The 20883-nt window shown below is 43.2% G+C and overlaps 1 protein-coding gene and 1 long non-coding RNA gene across 2 annotated transcripts in view; one reads left to right on the top strand and one right to left on the bottom strand.

Moving 5' to 3' along the window:
- Positions 1-3: 3 nt before the first annotated feature.
- The window catches only part of ELF1 (E74 like ETS transcription factor 1), a 113908-nt gene continuing 93028 nt past the window's right edge, over positions 4-20883 (top strand). The window contains 2 exon segments of the mRNA XM_081328002.1: positions 4-227; positions 7738-7962. The gene's annotated coding sequence lies outside the window, so the exon portion shown is untranslated.
- LOC308668255 overlaps positions 17092-20883 on the bottom strand; it is a 5078-nt gene continuing 1286 nt past the window's right edge. Inside the window, exons 2-3 of the long non-coding RNA XR_014026479.1 lie at positions 18806-19040; positions 17092-17231 (exon numbers count right to left, since the gene is read on the bottom strand). This is a non-coding gene — a long non-coding RNA (uncharacterized lncRNA). The remainder of the gene's footprint in view (positions 17232-18805; positions 19041-20883) is intronic.

Here is a 20883-nt window from a genome sequence, read left to right as displayed (position 1 = left end):
AGGGCCAATCCCGGCGGCGTTCTGGTCCCAGAGGCGGCGGGGAGTCCCGGCGCTCGGTGAGGCGGCGTCTCGGGGCTTTCCAAGCCGGGCCCGGTCGGACAGCCCAGGGCGGGAGGCGGCGGGCGAGTCGGCCGCGGCTCTCCTTCCTCTCGGCCTGCCTCATCCACCGCTCGGCCGGCCGCCTCCACCACCACCACCCCCCGCCGTCGACACAACACCCCTGCGAGGTAGGCTGGGGCGGCTCGGCGGGGCGCGTTCCCTCCCTCTTGAAGCGGGGAGGGGGGAGAGCCGCGGGAGGGGGGGTTGGATAGATGAAACCCCCCCTTTGGCGCCCTTGGGGGGGTCAGGGAGGCTCCAGAGCAGCTTTTTTAACCCCTGAGAGACCCCAGATGCCCCCCCTCCTTTCCTGGCTGGGGACCCCCAGTGGGGGAACTTGGAGAAAACTCGCCAAATCCGTCCCATAAATACATCAGAAGGGTTGATTCCCTCCCTCCCTCGTTCTCTTTCGTTCCTTTCTCTCTTTCCTTTGCTTCTTTCCTTCTTTCCATCTCCTCCCCCGCCTCCTTTTCCTTCTCTTTCCTTCCTTCTGTCTTGTTCCTTTCTTCCTTTTCCTACTTGTTCTTCCTTCCTTCCTTCCTTCCTTCCTTCCTTCCTTCCTTCCTGCCGTCTTGATTCTTCCTTCCTTCTCTTCCCTTCTCTTTCTTCCATCTCGATCCTTCCTTCCTTCTCTTTCCTTCTTTCTTCCATCTCAATCCTTCCTTTCTTCCTTCCCTTTCTTTATCTTTCATCTTGATCCTTCCTTCCTTCCTTCTCTTTCTTTCATCTCCTTCCTTCCTTCCTTCCTTCCTTCCTTCCTTCCTTCCTTCCTTCCTTCCTTCCTTCCTTCTCTTTCCTTCTCTTTCTTCCATCTCAATCCTTCCTTCCTTCCCTTTCCTTCTCTTTCTTTCATCTTGATCCTTCCTTCCTTCCTTCCTTCCTTCCTTCTCTTTCCTTCTCTTTCTTCCATCTCGATCCTTCCTTCCTGCCATCTTTATCCTTTCCTTTCCTTTCCTTTCCTTTCCTTTCCTTTCCTTTCCTTTCCTTTCCTTTCCTTTCCTTTCCTTTCCTTTCTTCCATCCCAATCTTTCCTTTCCTCCCTCCCTCCCTCCCTCTCTTTAAAGCTGCCTAAAAGTTTTCTTCCTCCTGGGAATAGGAGGATTCTCCCCCCCCCCACTCCTTTCGGCTTTCTTGAGTGGCTTTGTGATTTTGCAACCACCTAGATTATTGTTTATTAATATTATATAACTGAGGAATCGCAATATATCCACACTGGGCAGACGGGCAGGGAAGCCCAGGAGCTGCCCTCAGCTGGAGGCTTGTTTGCTGTTGGGTTGCTTGCCCCGTTTGCTTTAACCACTGTTTATGGAACAAGCCATCGTGGCCTGCTTTACACGTCAGGCTGTACTAATCTGAAACCAGTCGAGCTGCATAGCTTTGCGAGTGTCTGATTCAGGCTGCTGGGAACTGACTCACTGGAAGGAAAAGGGTGGTGCGGTTTAAAAATTACATGGGGGGTGGGTGGGTGGGTTGCATTTAGAGGCTGCAGGAGTTTGGGTGCCTCTTCTTTACAATCTCTTTTGCTGATGAAATTTGGGGATACGCCTTCAGTGACAGACAGATTAAAACCGTATCTTCTGCACGGGACCCCGAAGTGAAAACAAAACTTCCGTGCTATTCCTTCTTATGTAAATCTGATGTATTTGGTTTTATCCTGTGTTGTTCCGATGCTTCCTGCTTTGCCAAAGACAAACCTACCAGCCAGCCACTCAGTACAAAAGTCAGAATTTAGCCCAGGGGGAGAAAAAAAACAACAACAAACACCCTCCCGTCACAAAATGTGGTTGTTCACATGACAGGGCAGATGCCTGTCTATCTCTTCCCTTTAAGGACTTGGGCTTAGCCTTCTGGCCATCAGAAACTTCATCCAGTTGCTAAATGTTGGGTTTCCTTAAGTATCCGAAGCAAGACAGCTTGCAAGCCACGATATGAAGATGTGTTATTTCAGGTAAAAAAAAGGTTGGGTTCCTCCGTTTATTCATGTACTGTACAGCTATAATAGTAAGCTGTAGAATAGTCAAAACAGGATCATTTGTTTTTGAATTTTTCCTCGTAGTAGAAGTTGTTCTGGAAAAACTGCTCAATTCCAAGGCTTTTGCAAGCTCATCCCTTAAACTGTAGTTTAGTGTTATGTGGAAAAGATAGCTTTTAACGACAACAAAAGATGGGTAGTCCTCAACTTACAACAGATTGTTTAGTGACCGTTTGAAGTTACAATAGCACTGGGGAAAAAATGACTTATGACTATTTTTCACATTTACAACCGTTGTGGTTGCCCCGTGGTCATGCGATCAAAATACAGACAGTTGGCAGCTGGCATGTACTTGTGACTGTTGCAGGGTCCCGTGATCCCCTTTTGCGAATTTCTGACCCGCAAAGTCAATGGGGAAGCCAGATTCACTTAACAATCCATGTTACTAACTTAACAACTCCAGTGATTCATTTAACAACGGTGACAAAAACAGGTCGTAAAATGGGGCAAAGCTGACTTAACAAATGTCTCGTTTAGCAACAGAAATTTAGGCTCAATGGTGGTGGTAAGGTAAGGACTGTATGTAAAATAAGCATTTTATTCTTCACATTGTCATTGAAACTGTGAATGGGCATTTGAAATTAAACACTCAACCTAAAGGAACGCAGACATCTGGTTTCTAATAATTTGATCAATGCTGAGAAAAGGCTGACTATGAAAAAAACATTCTAAAAATCAGTGGGACTTCAGAGAATTTGGGGGGAATAATATGAATGAGGTTAAATGTTACAGATTTTCAATCACAGTGAAGTGTTAATATCACTTTATAACGACTTGGCAAGAACCCCAGCTTCGGTCACCACGATGTAAAAAAGAAGTTGAGACTCTGGAAAGAGTGCAGAGAAGAGCAACAAAGATGATTAAGGGACTGGAGGCTAAAGCATATAAGGAACGGTTGCAGGAATTGGGTATGTCTGGTTTAATGAAGAGAAGGATGAGGGGGGACAGGACAGCAGCCTTCCAGTATCTCAGGGGCTGCCCCAAAAAAGAGGGAGTCAAGCTATTCTCCAAAGCGCCCAAAGGCAGGACAAGAAGCCACGGATGGAAACTAATCAAGGAGAGAAGCAACCTAGAACTAAGGAGAATTTTTTTGACAGTTAGCATAATTCATCAGTGGAACAACCTGCCTCCAGAAGCTGTGAATGCTCCAACACTGGAGGTCTTTAAGAAGAGATTGGTCTGCCATTTGTCTGAAATGGTATAGGGTCTCCTGCCTGAGCAGGGGGTTGGACTAGATGACCTCCAAGGTCCTTTCCAACTTTGTCATTCTCTATTCTGTCTCCCTATGTGTAACCCCCCAAATTACACTATATAATGTCATAATGCCATATAGGTTTGTATGGCAAGCTGTACAGCAAGCAATATCCATTCTGCTAACGAACACAGCGCAGTTGTGTTTTGTTTCAGCATAGTTGCCAAGAGGCATAGCCTTTTTTTTTAATAACCTCATCCCAAGGTCAGCCTTAAAAATAAATATACTCTAATTATGTTTTCAAAACAGTAAAAATTAAGCTGTGATACAGGGAAGTATATTGTCTCACAAAACTTCACAAATAAATATTTATCAGTATCTGTAAATCAAAACTAGACGTAACACCGTAGTAACTGTCAATTTCATTTCCACTGCATAAAATGAGAACTAGAAAATAGAATAGAATATAGAATAGAATAGAATTCAGAATAGAATAGAATAGACAGATTGTAGAATAGAATAGAATAATAGAATTCAGAATGAATAGAATAAAATAGAATTCAGAATAGAATAGAATAATAGAATTCAGAACGAATAGAATAGAGTAGAATTCAGAATAGAATAGAATAATAGAATTCAGAATGAATAGAATAAAATAGAATTCAGAATAGAATAGAATAATAGAATTCAGAATGAATAGAATAGAGTAGAATTCAGAATAGAATAATAGAATTCAGAACGAATAGAATAGAATTTAGAATAGAATAGACAGATTGTAGAATAGAATAGAATAATAGAATTCAGAATGAATAGAATAGAATAATAGAATTCAGAACTAATAGAATAGAATTCCGAGTAGAGTAGAGCTGGAAGGCACCTTGGAGATCATCTAGTCCAGCCCCTTACTCAAGCAGGAGAACCTAGGATATATGTAACTAATTATGGTAGTAGGAAAGTTTATACCATGGGGGAAAAGCTCTCTCTTTCTCCAGAGCCTTATTTTCTTTCAGATCTGATCCCGTTCTCTACCCAGATGTTTATATGCAAATAAGAGTTCTATCATAATCTTCAATACATAATTGTATATTTAGTGACTGCCATCAAATGGATAAATACATGGATTGAACCATATGGATTTAGATTTAACTTAGCTTTTCCATTTCGTAAGCAAATTCAGACGGGCTACGTTTCTGATATTTATTGTGAATTCATGAAGCGGTCTGTGAAATGCTGAAAGCTGATTTGAATAGCCCAGAATGGGTGCACAATTTAAATACTTAAAATTTTTGCAGGCCTCTCTACATTAAACAATCCGGTGTTTAAGATGCTGGGATTGTGAAATCTTAGAAGTTTTCCCTTGCAATGAAACTAAACAATTCTGTCGTTGCAATAGTTTAGCTGTATTGTTTGTTAGATTATTTTGTACGGAGCAGGTATACCATTAATTGACTGTCACATACGCTATTTTGGTAGTCATATAAATTTGTTAAATTAACATCAGATATTTCCCCCCCCCATATATTTGTAAGAAAAGTTTCCTGTGTCAGGCCTCTCTCCTAACCAGATGCATTTAGGAAGCTTTTAAGCTTCTGGAATATTCACTACTATTTAGGGTATGATTGCTGGGATAGCAGAGATAATAATGTGCTGTAAAGTCAAGTCATTAGGAATGGTTTAATGTCCCTGCATTGTTATTCTTAATCGTTTTGGCTGCCTCCCATTTTTTTTTCTCTTGCAATTTTTCCCGGTCGTTTGATTAGACATGATGGCAAATCTGTCTCGAATATTCCAAGTGCAGTTTTATTATTATTATCATCGCTGTATCACCTGTGCTATTTCCCAATGAGTTCACTCATGGGACGTGCATTTTTACAGCCGTCGCACATTGATTTCACAATTCCATTGAGCTACCCAGCCTGACTGCAAGATGTCTTTCCTGCCCAATGAATAGCAACTCCTAACCTTTGGGTGGTTAGTCCTCAACGTACGAGCGTTTCCGTTGCTAAGTGAGAAAGAGTGCTCATTGAGTTTTGCCCCATTTTACGACCTTCCGTGCCACTGTGGCTACGTGCATCGCTCCAGTTGTTAAGCTAGTCACCCGGTTGTTAAGTGGCTTTCCCGTTGACTTGGCTTGCCCGACGGTCGCAAAAGGGGAATCACTTGACCCCAGGACACTGCAATTGTCGTAAATGTGAGTCAGTTGCCAAACTTCTGCATTTTGATCACAGAACCCTAGGGATGCTGCAATGGTGTGAAAAACAGTCCTGACTCACTTTTTTTTCAGTGTAACTTTAAACAGTCACTAAATGGGGCGATGTAAGTCAGGATTACCTGTATTATCCCACTGTCCTTGCCGTGAGTCCCGAAGACTTGGCTCTTCTTTCAGGCCTTGGGCTCAGGTGAGTAGGAAAGTCCTTAGGTTGATTGTGGGCTGTTCCCGCCAGGGCAGGGGTCTTCAGACTTGGCCCTTTTATGACTTGTGGACTTCAACTTCCAGAATTCCCAAGCCAGGCACGTGTGGTTGGCTAGGAAATTCTGGGAGTTGAAGTCCATCCATGCTGACAAGAATTTTTGGTGAAGTCCATCCATGCTGACTGGGGAATTCTGGGACTTGAAGTCCATCCATGCTGACAGGAATTTTTGGTGAAGTCCATCCATGCTGACTGGGGAATTCTGGGACTTGAAGTCTACAAGTCGTAAAAGGGCCAGGTTTGAAGACCCCTGGCCTAGGGTATTGTTTCTGGTTGGCTGGGGAATTCTTGGAGTTGAAGTCCATGCTGACTGGGGAATTCTGGGAGTTGAAGTCCATCCATGCTGACAGGAATTTTTGGTGAAGTCCATCCATGCTGACTGGGGAATTCTGGGACTTGAAGTCCATCCATGCTGACAGGAATTTTTGGTGAAGTCCATCCATGCTGACTGGGGAATTCTGGGAGTTGTAGTCCATCCATGCCGACAGGAATTTTTGGTGAAGTCCATCTATGCTGACTGGGGAATTCTGGGAGTTATAGTCCATCCATACTGACAGGAAGTTTTGGTGAAGTCCATCCATGCTGACTGGGGAATTCTGGGAGTTGAAGTCCATCCACGCTGACAGGAATTTTTGGTGAAGTCCATCCATGCTGACTGGGGAATTCTGGGACTTGAAGTCCATCCACGCTGACAGGAATTTTTGGTGAAGTCCATCCATGCTGACTGGGGAATTCTGGGACTTGAAGTCTATCCATGCTGACAGGAATTTTTGGTGAAGTCCATCCATGCTGACTGGGGAATTCTGGGAGTTGTAGTCCATGCTGACAGGAATTTTTGGTGAAGTCCATTTATGCTGACTGGGGAATTCTGGGAGTTGTAGTCCATCCATGCTGACAGGAATTTTTGGTGAAGTCCATCCATGCTGACTGGGGAATTCTGGGACTTGAAGTCCACAAGTCATAAAAGGGCCAGGTTTGAAGACCCCTGCGCTAGGACCCTGGATCTTTGCTTTCCATATTCTGCTTTTATTATTTTATCTCCAGAGTACCTTGATGTCAGGTGTCCTTTGAAAATATGGCCTGGTTTGTAAAAAAAACAAACACAAAACCACGGGCATTTTCTTTCTGGCATTTATTTTTGCTGGCCTTAAAGGTTACATGATGTTTTGTTTGCATTACATTTGCTATTTTGTCACCCATTTGAGGGGATTTTGACCGCAAGTATTATTTTGGGTAGTTCAGCAAAGGTAGCCGTGTCACAGGTCCACCCTTAGTCCAATTAAAAAATAATAATAATAATAATAATTAAAAAGGACCAATTTTAACACTGAGACCTCACTTTAAACACCTTTTTCCATTTGAAAATTGCCTATTTATTCCTACTGTGTGCTTGAGTTACCTACTACAGGTCAGCTCTCGACTTAGAACAGGTCGTTTAGTGAGCGTTCCAAGTTACAACATCACTGGGGAAAAAAAGGAGTTAGAACCATTTTTTCACACTGATGACCATTGCAGCATCCCCAGGGCCACGTGATTTACATTCGGATCCTTGACAACAGACTCGCGTTTATGACGGTCGCAGCGTCCCGGGATCACGTGATCCCCTTTTTGCGACCTTCTGACAAGCAAAGTCAAGGGGGGAAAGCAGGATTCACTTAACCAGGTTACTAACTTACCAGCTGCAGTGATCCACTTAACAACTGAGGCAGGAAAAGTCGTAAAATGGAGCAAAACTCACTGAACCAATGTCCCAACGACAACATATTTGGGGTTCAGTTGTGGTCGTTAAACCGAGGACTGCTGTAATCTCTGAAATTTGGGGCTCAGTTGTGGGTTATAAGCCGAGATCTGCTATAATCTACTGTAGGTGAAGAGCTCTGACTTCAAAAGTATGTATTGTCTATATCAGGGCTTTTCAACCTTTTCACCCATTTTACCACTTTTAGGATATGGCAACATCCGAGTACCACCAGTCGCCTAGCAAGGGGTCAAAAACTTGAGGACCAAAAAAAAAAAGGAAAAAAGTGATGAAGTACAGGTAGTCCTCGACTTACAAAAATTCGCTTAGTGACTGTTTGAAGTTACGAGGACACTGAAAAAAGTGCCCCCCAAGCCACAGCCAAGCAAGACACCTGCCTGCCCGCCCGGCGACGTTCTTCCTCCTGTCCAAGGTTTTCATTGTTGTGAGCATTTCTGTTGAGGATTGGCAGTGGGGGTGGGGTGGGGGGTGTTTGGTTTTTATTCCCCCTCCTCTCCTGGGTGGTTACAGCAGGTTTTGGTCACTTCACATGACCCTGGGACACTGTGACCGTCATAAATATGAATGAGTTGCCAAGCATCTGAAGGTAAATCACAAGACCCTGGAGATGCTGCAACATTCCAGCTGATCGGCGCTTCTTCTGGGCTTAGAAGCGCCAGGATCAGTGCCGAGCTCCAGCTGGATCCTGGCACTGATCCTGGTACTTCTACTGAGCCCCGACAGCCCTGCGGCTCCAGCCGTCTCTCGCTCAGGCTTGTGCGGTGCTGCCACCGGTTCAGCTCATTCCCCTCCCCCGCTACCACTTTTCTAGGATCGTTGCGTACCACCTGCTAGGTGCTAATGTACCACAGGTGGTACCCGTACCACTGGTTGAAAAGCCTGGTCTATATCAGTGATGGTGAATGTTTTAGTGACCGAGTATCCAATCTGCAACCCAAAACCCACTTATTTATTGCAAAGTGCCAACCACGGCAATTTAACCTGAATACTGAAGTTTTAGTTTAAAAAAAACAACAACTCCTACATTAACATCTTTTGTCCTGAAAGAAAAACACAATAACATACTTTTCAGTGATATAAAGAACTTTTTATTGAAAGGTAAAAGTTTCCATTTGGCATGCTTTTGAACAATTAATGTGATTTTTTTTTGCTGTTGTATGCATGCTGATCATTTGTCTAACCTTGGCTCATATTTTGTCAGTTTGAGAGCAACACGTGCAAGCACTCAGGTCATCTGTTAGTCTGTTTCTGGTGTCAGATTTGATATACGGTAATTCAAAAGCTGAAAACAGCTGCTCACAAGCATAAGGTGATCCAAACAAAGTAAGAAGAGCAATCCCAAGTGCTTAGTTTGACTTAAAGTTATTTGGCAGAGAATTCCACACTTTTAAGGATTTCATTTTCAGAACTAACTGTGCTGTCCTTTGGCATCCTTTCCCCCCCCCCCCCCCCACAGGATTGCTCTCGGTAAGAGCGAGACGCACTTTGGCTCCATTTTTGCCAGGAAGGGGCTTGAGAAATGGCTTTTTCCCGCAAAAAGTTAGCCAAAGAGCAAGGTGCGCGTGCCCACAGAGATGGCTCTGAGTGCCCCCCCTCTGGTACTCGTGCCATAGGTTCGCCACCACTGGTCTATATGTTTGCTGACATGGTTACAAAGGTCTTTAGGTGGTTTTTGCTAGTGAATCTATTTAGCTATGTGATAATAAATATTTGGAGTTTTCCTGGTTGGGGTTTTGTTTCTGTGAAATGATTTTTTGGGTTTGTTTGTTAGCGGAATAGAACATAAAGATGCCTTAAAAATCTGAATTGGATAAGAAACGTTCGCTTTGAGACATCAGCTAAAGTATAAGGCTAATAAATACAGAATCTCTTCAGCAGGAGGTCATATTTCTTATGCCACAGAAGGTTTCTGTTGGAATTTGATTTAAATTGTATGATTTACGGTGCCTCTATTCCTTTTTTTTTTTTTGCACTTGGAGCTGGGAAATCTCGAATTATTTCAGATATATGCTGCCCGGTGTCCTTTGGGATTGGAGCCAGTTATAAGTAGGGCAATAAATAAACTTTAGTGAACCTTTTAACCCCTCAGTAACGAACCTTTCCTATTGTTATTGCAACTTTTAAAAAACTTGTGAAATATTTGCCAGTACAGTTAACAGTATAAATAGCAAATGTAGAATTTGTTGTTATTTGATGGCTGTATGCCCTCCAGAATTGTGTCGGCCGATATGGGCTACATAAATTTGAGTAATAATAAGAGATTCACGACAGCTTTTAAGGTTATAAACATAGCATTAAAATACATTTATGGGCATCCAAGAGGCGATCCTAGGGACTGAGTAGTGACTAATGCCTGCATGACCTGGGGAAAATTATGAAAGTAATAATAATCTTCTTTCTGCTCTGTTGGAACATGTTATTCGGTGGTTCCTGGTAGTTTCCTTTTACCCTACAGGTCCCAGATTTAGTAACCAAAAGTTTTAAATATTCCTTAATGAGGTTATCTTGATTGCCTGGGGTCCCCTGCCATGATTGTGCAGGTAATCCTTCACTAGCAACCACAATTCAGCCCAAAATCTCTGGGTTAAGCAAGACAGTGGTTAAGTACATTTTGCCCCATTTTACGACTTTTCTTGCCACAGTTGTTAAGTGAATCACTGAAGCTGTTAAGTTAGTAACACGGTTGTTAAGTGAATCTGGCTTCCCCATTGATTGTCGGAAGGTCACAAAAGGGGAATCACATGATCCCGGGACACCGCAACTGTCATAAATACGAGTCAGTTGCCAAGCCTCTGAATTTTGATCTCATGAGCCTGGGAGACCGCGACCGTCATAAATACGAGTCAGTTGCCAAGCCTCTGAATTTTGATCTCATGAGCCTGGGAGACCGCGACCGTCATAAATACGAGTCAGTTGCCAAGCCTCTGAATTTTGATCTCATGAGCCTGGGAGACCGCGACCGTCATAAATACGAGTCAGTTGCCAAGCCTCTGAATTTTGATCTCATGAGCCTGGGAGACCGCGACCGTCATAAATACGAGTCAGTTGCCAAGCGTCCGAATTTTGATCACGTGACCCCGGGGATGCTTTCACACTGGTCGTGTGAAAAACTGTCTTAAGTCACTTTTTTTGTTCCAATGCCGTTGCAACTTTGAACTGTCCTTAAATAAGCTGTTGTAAGTCGAGAACGGCCTATAATTGAGAAGGAGATATTGAGAAAAACAAAAACTTTTCATTCTTGCTGCAAAGTCTAGGCAGCCAGTAATATTTTATGGCTGATAAAAATGGCGGCCGCAAAGTGAACGTCAGAACGTGACGCTCACAATGTCTCTGCTGCCATCTTAGCACGCTTCACACATCTTTGCAATTTGCCTGGTTAAAGTTCACAAGACGCTGTTTTTCGATAGTTAAAGATGGATGGAGGCAAGCTATTCGAATATGGACGGTCCTCGATTTACAGTGGTTCGTTTAGCGACCGTTCAAAGTGGCAACAGAACTGGAAAAATGACACGGCCGTTTTTCCCACTTACGTCCGCTGCAGTACCCCCAGGGTCAAAATTTGGCTGCTTGGCAACTGACTCATACTTATGATGGTCGCAGTGTCCCGGGGTCACATGCTCCCCATTTGCGGTCTTCCCTCAAGCAAAGTCAGTGGGGAAGCCGAATTCATTTAACAACCATGTTACTAATTTATGATTCATTTAAGAACTTGTGGCAAGAAAGGTCACAAAATGGGGCAAAATTCACCTAATGACTGCCTCACTTAGCGGCATAAATGTTGGGGTCCATTGTGCTCCTAAGTCAAGGACGGCCTGTAAATATCTGCACGTTCAACCTAGGCTGTAATTGCTTAATCATCAATACAAAAACCATCCCCCCAAAAATGGAATTTGCACTTTAAAGGATAAATTCTGTGATGGATATCGATTGGCGGGGATATTGATTCACGCATGGGGTGCTGATCAAAGGCGGTGTGTAATTAAAGTGCCGTCAGGTGCGCTGGTGTTTTAGAACCCGTTAACACAAAACGAGTAAATCTAATCCAGGGAATCCAATCCTGAACAAAATTCTTCTTGCAAAAGGTAGCAGAGTGCCATTGTTTTTTTTGGCCCTTTGCTGAATTTTTCAGACCGATTTTGAGATATGCACAAGATGGCAGAACAGACAGGAAAATAGCCACGCTTAAATGTCTGCTAACAGAAGCATTTGGTCTTCAAACGTGGACACTGGTAGCTGGTTTCACACATTGTGATGAAGTACAGTTTTATATTTGGGTAGTATGTTAAAGAGGGACGCGGTGGCTCAGTGGGTTGGGAGGCTGAGCTTGTCGATCAGAAGGTCGGCAGTTTGGCGGGTCGAATCCCGAGTGCCGCGTAACAGAGTGAGCGCCTGTTACTCGTCCCAGCTTCTGCCAACCTAGCAGTTCGAAAGCACGTAAAAATGCAAGTAGAAAAATAGGGACCACTCCGGTGGGAAGGTAACAGCGTTCCGTGCGCCTTTGGCGTCTAGTCATGCTGGCCACATGACCACGGAGACATCCTCGGACAAGCGCTGGCTCTTCGGCTTTGAAACGGAGATGAGCACCGGCCCCTAGAGTCGGAAATGACTAGCATGCATGTGCGGGGGACACTTTACCTTTACTTTACCTTAGTATGTTAAACTGTACAGGGAGCCTTACGTTTGGGGGAAATACGAATTAGTCCTGTACTTGCGGTCTGAAAATTTTGGAGCCCAAAATTTCTCTTGCAAAGGGAGACTAGTGGGTAAGTGAATGTTGCTCCATTTTACGACCTTCCTTGCCTCGTTGTAGTCGTTAAGTGAGTAACGCGCTTGCTAAGTGAATCTGGCTTCCTCATTGTCGTTGCTTGTCGGAAAGGCGCCAAAAGGGGAATCGCACGATTCCGGGACATTGCAAGCGTCAACTGAAAAAGCTGAAGTCAGAACTGAAGAAGCATCTGGGATGAGAAGTGAAACCTCTTCCAGGAAAAAACAACGAACTCCGGGTTGTGTTTTGAAAAAATGCATCTTTGGGACGTAGCTCAGAATCTCTTTCGTGCAGCGTGTCTTTCAGACAATCTGCTTATTTCATTGTTTCCATTTTTGCTTCATCCCTTTTTTTGTTGTTTTTTGGCTCTTTCTCCTCTCCTCTCTTTTCGTTTCGATCTTTTGATTTTAATTTTTTCCAACGGCGAGTTCGAATTGTCCCAGGTGTCGCTTTTTACTCCGTCTTTCCTCATTGATTTCCTCTCCCGAGCGCCACGTATTATTAGCTGTTTTTCGTGGACATAAATCGTGCATCGTGCGTCACGGGACTCTATCCCCTTTTCTGACCTTCCGAGAAGCAAAGTCAATGGAGCGAGCCAGTTTCACTTAACAGCCGGGTTACTAGCTTAACAGCTGCAGTGATTCACTTAACGGCAGTGGCGGGAAAAGTCGTAAATTGGGGGAAAAACTCACTTAACAGCCGTCTGCCTTGGCAACAGAAATTTTGGGAACAATTGTAAGACGAGGACTATCTGTACACTACTAGACGGTGTCTTTGGAGAGAGAGAGAGAGAGAGACAGGATAAGGGCAGTAATTTTTCAATTGGACTGTGCTATTAAAAGATTTTCAGTAGTCTGCACTAGCAAGGCGGGCTATCCTGAAAATTCCACTTATTTTTATGACATCTGGTCCAGTGATAAATAAGCCTTCCTTTCTGCCGATCAAAACATCAAAAAAAAAAAAAGAAAAAAGGAGGGGGGGCTATATTAATATCCTTGTTTATAAAAGAACGACATCTGAAAACGCTTCTTACCCAACTTGCTGCAAAATTTGGCAGGGTTTGCTTTTTTTTTCCCTTTCCTTTTTTTTTAATAATGGCATAAATTTCCTGCCAAAATGTCGCTTTTGTTCTGATGCACAAGTTAGGAAAAACAACAACAACACTCCCCCGTGCCACGATTTTGTTGATGTTTGTGTGTTTTCCCTTTCTGGATTACAAGTTAGGGGGAAAAACAACAACAACAACACCACTCCCCCGTGCCACGATTTTGTTGATGTTTGTGTGTTTTCCCTTTCTGGATTACGGGATGGCAAAAACTCTTGCTTTTCCTGAATGGCACTTTTAAGCCAGGAATAAAGTCAAGAGTCAAATTACTCTCTCCCCCCCCACCCCCATTCCAGATGAACAACATAAAGGTTGAGCAAAGCTGCAAAACAGGTCAGGCAACTCTTATTTAGGGGAACAACAGCAAAAAAACCCCACAACAACACTCATGTCTTTCTTACAAGCCAGAGGCCCGCTGATTCCTGCTCTAAAAACTGAAATAGAAATAGAATATTTTATTGGCCCAGGTGTGGCTACTAGACACACAAGGCTTTTGTCTCCGGTGCAGAAGCTGTCGGTGTAAAGGTAGTCCTCAACAACAGCTCACTTAGGGACCGTTTCAAAGTTACGACGGCACTGGAAAAAGCGACTTACGACCGTTTCTCACACTGAACGACCGTTGCAGCCACCCCCATGGGTCCCGTGGCCAAAATTCAGACACTCGGCAAAATGACTCATCTTTTATGACGGTCGCGTGATTAATATTTGTATGTTACTTATATGTAAGGGTGTAGGGTCTATACCAGGGGTAGGCAACCTCGGCTCTTTTATGACTCATGGACTTCAACTCCCAGAATTCCTGAGCCAGCCAAGCTGGCTCAGGAATTCTGGGAGTTGAAGTCCATGAGTCATAAAAGAGCCGAGGTTGCCTACCCCTGGTCTATACATACGTTGTACACAGTATGTTTTAAACATGTGTATGTGTACACTTTGGGAGCGGGCAACTAAATTTCATTTTTAATGGGTGCCGTTGGGCCCAGAGGGGGAAAAAAGGGGACAATGAAGGTTATCTAATCCGATCGCCCTTTTGCAAAGTCAGGATTCACTTACTGACTGCACGCTTCGCTTAATTTCCGCGCTCTGCTTAATGACGGTGGCAAAAACAGTCGGAAAGTCGAGGACAGCTCGCTGAACAAAGGTCTCACTTAACAGAGAATTTGGGCTCAGGGCTGCCTGTAGTTCTGTAAAACCACGTTCCTTTCACTTGAGAATGTTGCAAAGCAGGCGTTCCCTGACTTAAGGGCTTCGGAGGACCCAGATTGTTGGGGGCAATAAGCTGACTTTGTAAAAATGGCGCTTGGGGGGGGGGGCGAAAGCCCTAATAAGCAGGCATATACTGTACATAGAGTGAAGGCTATTGCAAAGCACATTGATTTGTGCTTCTTAGATTGTAAGCCGCCCTGAGTCTTCGGAGAAGGGCGGGATATAAATGGGATTAAAAAAAATAAAATAAAAAAATAACACAAAAAAGATGTTGAGATCTTGGAAAAAGTGCAGAGAAGAGCAACTAAGACGATCCAAGGCCTGGAGACTAAAACATACGAAGGACGGCTGCAGGACTTGGTTTTGGCTAATCTAAAGAAAAGAAGAAATAGGGGAGACAGGATAGCAGCATTCCAGGATTTGAGGGGCTGCCACAAAAGAAGAGGGGTGTGTGTGTCAAATTATTCTCCAAAGCACCAGAGGGAAGGACGAGAAGCAACGGTTGGAAACCGAACAAAGAGAGAAGCAACCTGGAATTAAGGAGAAACTTCCTGACAGTGAGGACAATTAACCAGTGGAACAGCTTTGCCTCCAGAGATCGTGGGCGCTCCATCACTGGAGGTTTTTAAGAAGAGACCGGACAGTCACTTGTCTGAGATAGTATAGGTTCTCCTGCTTAAGTGGGGGGGCTGGACTAGAGGATCTCCAAGGTCCCCCTTCCAGCTCTATTCAATTCTAAACCTTTGCCAATCCCCTGTGCATTAATTGTCCTGCTACTGTTGTTAGGCAATTACTGTTGTCGGTAGACTGCTGATCCTTCTACCGCTGGTGTAGGGTGTTGAATTTCATAATAACAGGCTCTCATCTGAATGGAACCCCTTGTGCCGAATTCTAATAAAATTTTATTCTGTGATTTATCTGTGAATCAGACATTCTGGAAGGTCAACAGGAGATTTTTTTTTTAGCTTGCTGTAACTTTGGCTGTTACCTTCAGGAAAGTCTAGCCGTTCATTTATTATCTCCAAACATTTATGTTATGAAACAGGCCCCCCCAGATCTGCTTTCTCCAAGGGAATGCGTGGGTCTCATCAAGTTTTGCCATCCTTCCATAAACCTTGACCCGGAAAAACAAAAAATTGTGCGCATACACCGTGTAGTCATTGTTGTGGCGTTGGTGACGAGGAGGTTGATGTCTGTCTATCTTATCTTCAAACAGATCAAAGGGATATTATTATTATTGTTATTGTTATTTTGCTTCCTCTCTATCCCATTTTAAGCAGTTCCATGGAATAAACCAGGATTCTCCAAACTCGGCAACTTTTAAGACTTCTGGACACCAACTCCCAGAAAATTCCTCCTGGCTGAGGAATTCTGGGAAATTGAAGCCCACAAGCCTTGAAAGTTGCCAAGTTTGGAGACCCCTGGAATAAACTAAGGTTAGAGATGGTGGGTGGTGGTCTGGCCTAGGGCTACCCATTCAGCTTCAGGACTAGTTGTAGAAAACCACAGAAGTGACCTGAGAGAAACAAACCATAATATAAGCACAGGACAGGAAGCAAACATCAGAAAGAGAACTTCAACTGCCTCCACCATAATTCTCTTGAGCACAGGTGGTCCCCGACTTAACGACCAGAATCGGGCCTAAAATGTCTGTGGTTAAGTGAGTTTTGCCCCACTTTAGGACCTTTCTTGTCACGGTTGTTAAATGGATCGTGCAGTCGTTCAGTTAGTAAGGCGGTTGTTAAGTCAATCCGGCTTCCCTTTTGTCTTCGCTGGTCAGGGGAATTGCGTGAGCCCAGGGACACTGCGACCGTCATAAATACGAGCCAGTTGCCGAGCATCTGAATTTTGATCATGTGACCCTGGGAATGCTGCAGCCGTCGTGAGTGTAAAAAAAAAAGGTCATAAGTCCCTTTTTTAAGTGCTGTTGTAATTCGAAAAGTCACTAAGCGAACTGTTATAAGTTGAGGACTACCCGTATAAGGGGGGGAAAAAAAAAACCACCGTCAAACTTTCAAGATTCTGTTACTGAAGCCTGCATCAATTAAATAGAGTTCCAGTATTACTCGTGAGTCTGTCTCCAGACTTGGCCTGTCTTGATTGGCTGAGATGGCAATCTATATTTCTTGGAATCTAGAAGAAGAGTCCAACCGTCATTTCTCTGGGCTGGAAGGCAAAGCTCTAGACATTCATCATCATCATCATCAAGTTGGAAGGGACCTTGGAGGTCATCTAGTCCAACCCACTGCTCAGGCAGGAAACCCTATACCATTTCAGACAAACGGTTGTCCAAACTCTTCTTAAAAACCTCCAGTGTTGGAGCATTCACAGCTTCTGGTGGCAGGTTGTTCCACTGGTTAATTGTCCTCACTGTCAGGAAGTTTCTCCTTAGTTCTAGCTAGGTTGCTTCTCTCCTTGGTCAGTTTCCATCCATTGCTTCTTGTCCTACCTTCAGGCGCTTTGGAGAATAGCTTGGCTCCCTCTTCTTTGGGGCAGCCCCTGAGATACTGGAAGACTGCTATCATGTCCCCCCTCGTCCTTCTCTTCGTTAAACTAGACATCCCCAATTCCAGAAAACTGTTCTTCGTAGATTTCAGCCTCCAGTCCTCTAATATTCTGATCTGTTATCATTCGGAAACTGACACCTTTTCTATTGCAAAATCATGCACGCATTGTAGGTTAAATTGTATTGGTCTGGCAATCACACAGCTATACTTCTCGGCTGGTCAGTACACATAGTCCTTGACTTACGACCACAATGGAACGCAACATTTCTGTTGCTAAGTGAGACATTTGTTAAGCGAGCTTTGCCCCATTTTACCCCATTTTTTTTGCCCCATTTTCTTCTGGTCAGTGAATCACTGACGAGTTAGTAACAGGGCGGTGCGATCAATCTGGTTTCCGCATTAACTCTTGTTTGTTGGAAAGTCACAAAAAGGGTGTCACGTGACCCCAAGACACTGCAACTCTCGTAAATACGAGTCCGCTGCCAAGGGTCTGAATTTGGATCACCTGACCGTGGGGATGCTGCAATGGTCGTTAACTGTGAAAAACCATCGCAAGTCACTTTTTCCCCCGATGATGGTGTAACTCTGAAGGGTCACTAAATGAAACTCTTTGAAGTTGAGGAGTACCTGCATTCCGATGGCATGACTGAGAATCTCCGTGGACGTTTGAGAGTGACCATTTTTCGCTGCCCTACCCTGACCAAATTCTCCTTCTGGTGTGTCCAGCCCAAACTTTAGCACTTCTGAGTAAAACTCTAGCACATTCCGAGTAAAAAACTAGCACATTCCGAGTAAAACTCTAGCACCTTCTGAGTAAAACTCTAGCACCTTCTGAGTAAAACTCTAGCACATTCCGAGTAAAAAACTAGCACATTCCGAGTAAAAAACTAGCACATTCCGAGTAAAACTCTAGCACCTTCCGAGTAAAACTCTAGCACATTCCGAGTAAAAAACTAGCACCTTCCAAGTAAAAAACTAGCACCTTCCGAGTAAAACTCTAGCACATTCCGAGTAAAAAAACTAGCACATTCCGAGTAAAAAACTAGCACATTCCGAGTAAAAAACTAGCACATTCCGAGCAAAACTCTAGCACCTTCTGAGTTAAACTCTAGCACCTTCTGAGTTAAACTCTAGCACATTCCGAGTAAAAAACTAGCACATTCCGAGTAAAAAACTAGCACCTTCCGAGTAAAACTCTAGCACCTTCTGAGTTAAACTCTAGCACCTTCTGAGTTAAACTCTAGCACCTTCCGAGTTAAACTCTAGCACCTTCCGAGTAAATCTCTAGCACCTTCCGAGTAAATCTCTAGCACCTTCCGAGTAAAACTCTAGCACCTTCCGAGTAAAAAACTAGCACATTCCGAGTAAAAAACTAGCACCTTCCGAGTAAAACTCTAGCACCTTCCGAGTAAAACTCTAGCACATTCGGAGTAAAAAACTAGCACATTCGGAGTAAAAAACTAGCACATTCCGAGTAATACATTTGGACACAGGGAGATTTTGCATTGTTTTCAGATTAAAATTCAGCTGGAAAGCCATCGTGTAATTCCCCCCCCCCCCATTGAAATGTTTGCGGGGAGGTTATCCAAACCACCAGAAGGAAAATGTACAAATATGGTTATCAACAAACAAAAATAAACCTTGGATGGAATGTAACGGGCAAACGTTGGCTTACCTTTAATGCATGATGAGGATGTGCTGTTAGAAGGCATGGACCCAACACAGCTAAGTCCTCGGCTTACAAAGGAGTTCGTTTAGGGACCGTTCAAAGTTACTGTGGCCCTGAAAACAGAACGTAACGACCGTTTTTCACCCTTACGACCCTTTCCAGTTGCAGGAAAACAAGCAAGCTGGGAGCGCTGACATCCCTCCGAAAAGCCTGACCGTGGCTTTGTTTCCTCTTGGCTTTTCTATTTTTTTTAAAGGAAAAAGATTCTCAGAATGAAAAAGGGTGCACATAGTATCTTAGAATTAAAATTAGAGACACCCCCCCACCCCCAAATACGCACACACACACACACACACACACTTCAGGTCTGTTACTTCCCCCAGGAGGAGGTAGGGCTAGCAGATTCGGTGGCAGCTTTGTTCCCTATGCCGTCCGTCGGGTAAACTCGCCATGCGCATCTGTACATCATCCAAAGTAGGCTGTGTTGTTTTTCCTGTGTCATAGAATATATGTGGGTATATGCAGTTTTTTATTTGACATACTTTGTATATTGGAGGTGGTGACCCTTTGAGAGCTGTATGCAATGAAATTTCGTTTTAATGTATCCCAATTAGTGTACGTTTAAAGTGACAATAAAGTCCTATTCTATTCTATTCTATTCTATTCTATTCTATTCTATTCTATTCTATTCTATTCTATTCTATCCTATCCTATCCTATCCTATCCTATCCTATCCTATCCTATCCCAATCCCATTCCCATTCCCATTCCCATTCCCATTCCCATTCCCATTCCATACCATACCTATTATCTATTCTATTCTATTCTATTCTATTCTATTCTATTCTATTCTATTCTATTCTATTCTATTCTATTCTATTCTATTCTATTCTATTCTATTCTATTCTATTCTATTCTATTCTATTCTATTCTATCCTATTCCATTCCCATTCCCATTCCCATTCCCATACCATACCTATTATCTATTCTATTCTATTCTATTCTATTCTATTCTATTCTATTCTATTCTATTCTATTCTATTCTATCCTATCCTATCCTATCCTATCCTATCCTATCCTATCCTATCCTATCCTATCCTATCCTATTCCAATTCCCATTCCATACCATACCTATTATCTATTCTATTCTATTCTATTCTATTCTATTCTATTCTATTCTATTCTATTCTATTCTATTCTATTCTATTCTATTCTATCCTATCCTATCCTATCCTATCCTATCCTATCCTATCCTATCCTATCCTATCCTATTCCAATTCCCATTCCATACCATACCTATTATCTATTCTATTCTATTCTATTCTATTCTATTCTATTCTATTCTATTCTATTCTATTCTATTCTATTCTATTCTATTCTATTCTGTAATTCTACTCTACTCTACTCTACTCTACTCTACTCTACTCTACTCTACTCTGTAATTCTATTCCGTAATTCTATTCCGTAATTCCTATTCTATCCTATTCTATTCTATTCTAGTCTAGTCTAGTCTAGTCTAGTCTAGTCTAGTCTACTACTGCCTACTAGAGTTAGGTTCCACAAGGAAGGATGTTGCTTCACAGAAAACGTAAAGCTTATCAAGAAACAGATGATTGCATAAATTGTTCTAATCCCTCTTCCAATGACAAACCTGCAATACAGGTAAGATAATGTAACCCCCCCATATGCTTGGCCATGTTTTTCAGGACCTGTTTAGGGTTTTTTACAGGGGAGGGTGTGTGTGTGTTATGGCTCTGAACTTTTTCAAAACTTTTGCTAAAACTGGTTTATTCCAGCAGTGGGTGGACTCAGGAAAGAAAAAATAGGAAGGAGGCTGTAGTGGTCACTTTTTTATGCTTTTAGTTGAAGCTTTGCAAAGGGTGGGAATGCGGTTTTTTTCAAAGTGAAATTCTTGCCATTGTGCCGTTGTTGTTGTTGTTGATCCACTTAGAATTCTTCTTCTTCTTTTTTGCCATTATTAAAGGTAAAGGTAAAGGTTCCCCCGCACACGTGTGCTAGTCATTTCCGACTCTAGGGGCCGGTGCTCATCTCCGTTTCAAAGCCGAAGAGCCAGCGCTTGTCCGA

This window comes from Vipera berus (assembly GCF_964194415.1).
Source record: "Vipera berus genome assembly, chromosome: 4".
Taxonomy (NCBI): Eukaryota; Metazoa; Chordata; class Lepidosauria; order Squamata; family Viperidae; genus Vipera; species Vipera berus.
Note: the sequence above shows the minus strand (reverse complement) of the source record. Positions and strands in the feature narration are given on the sequence as shown.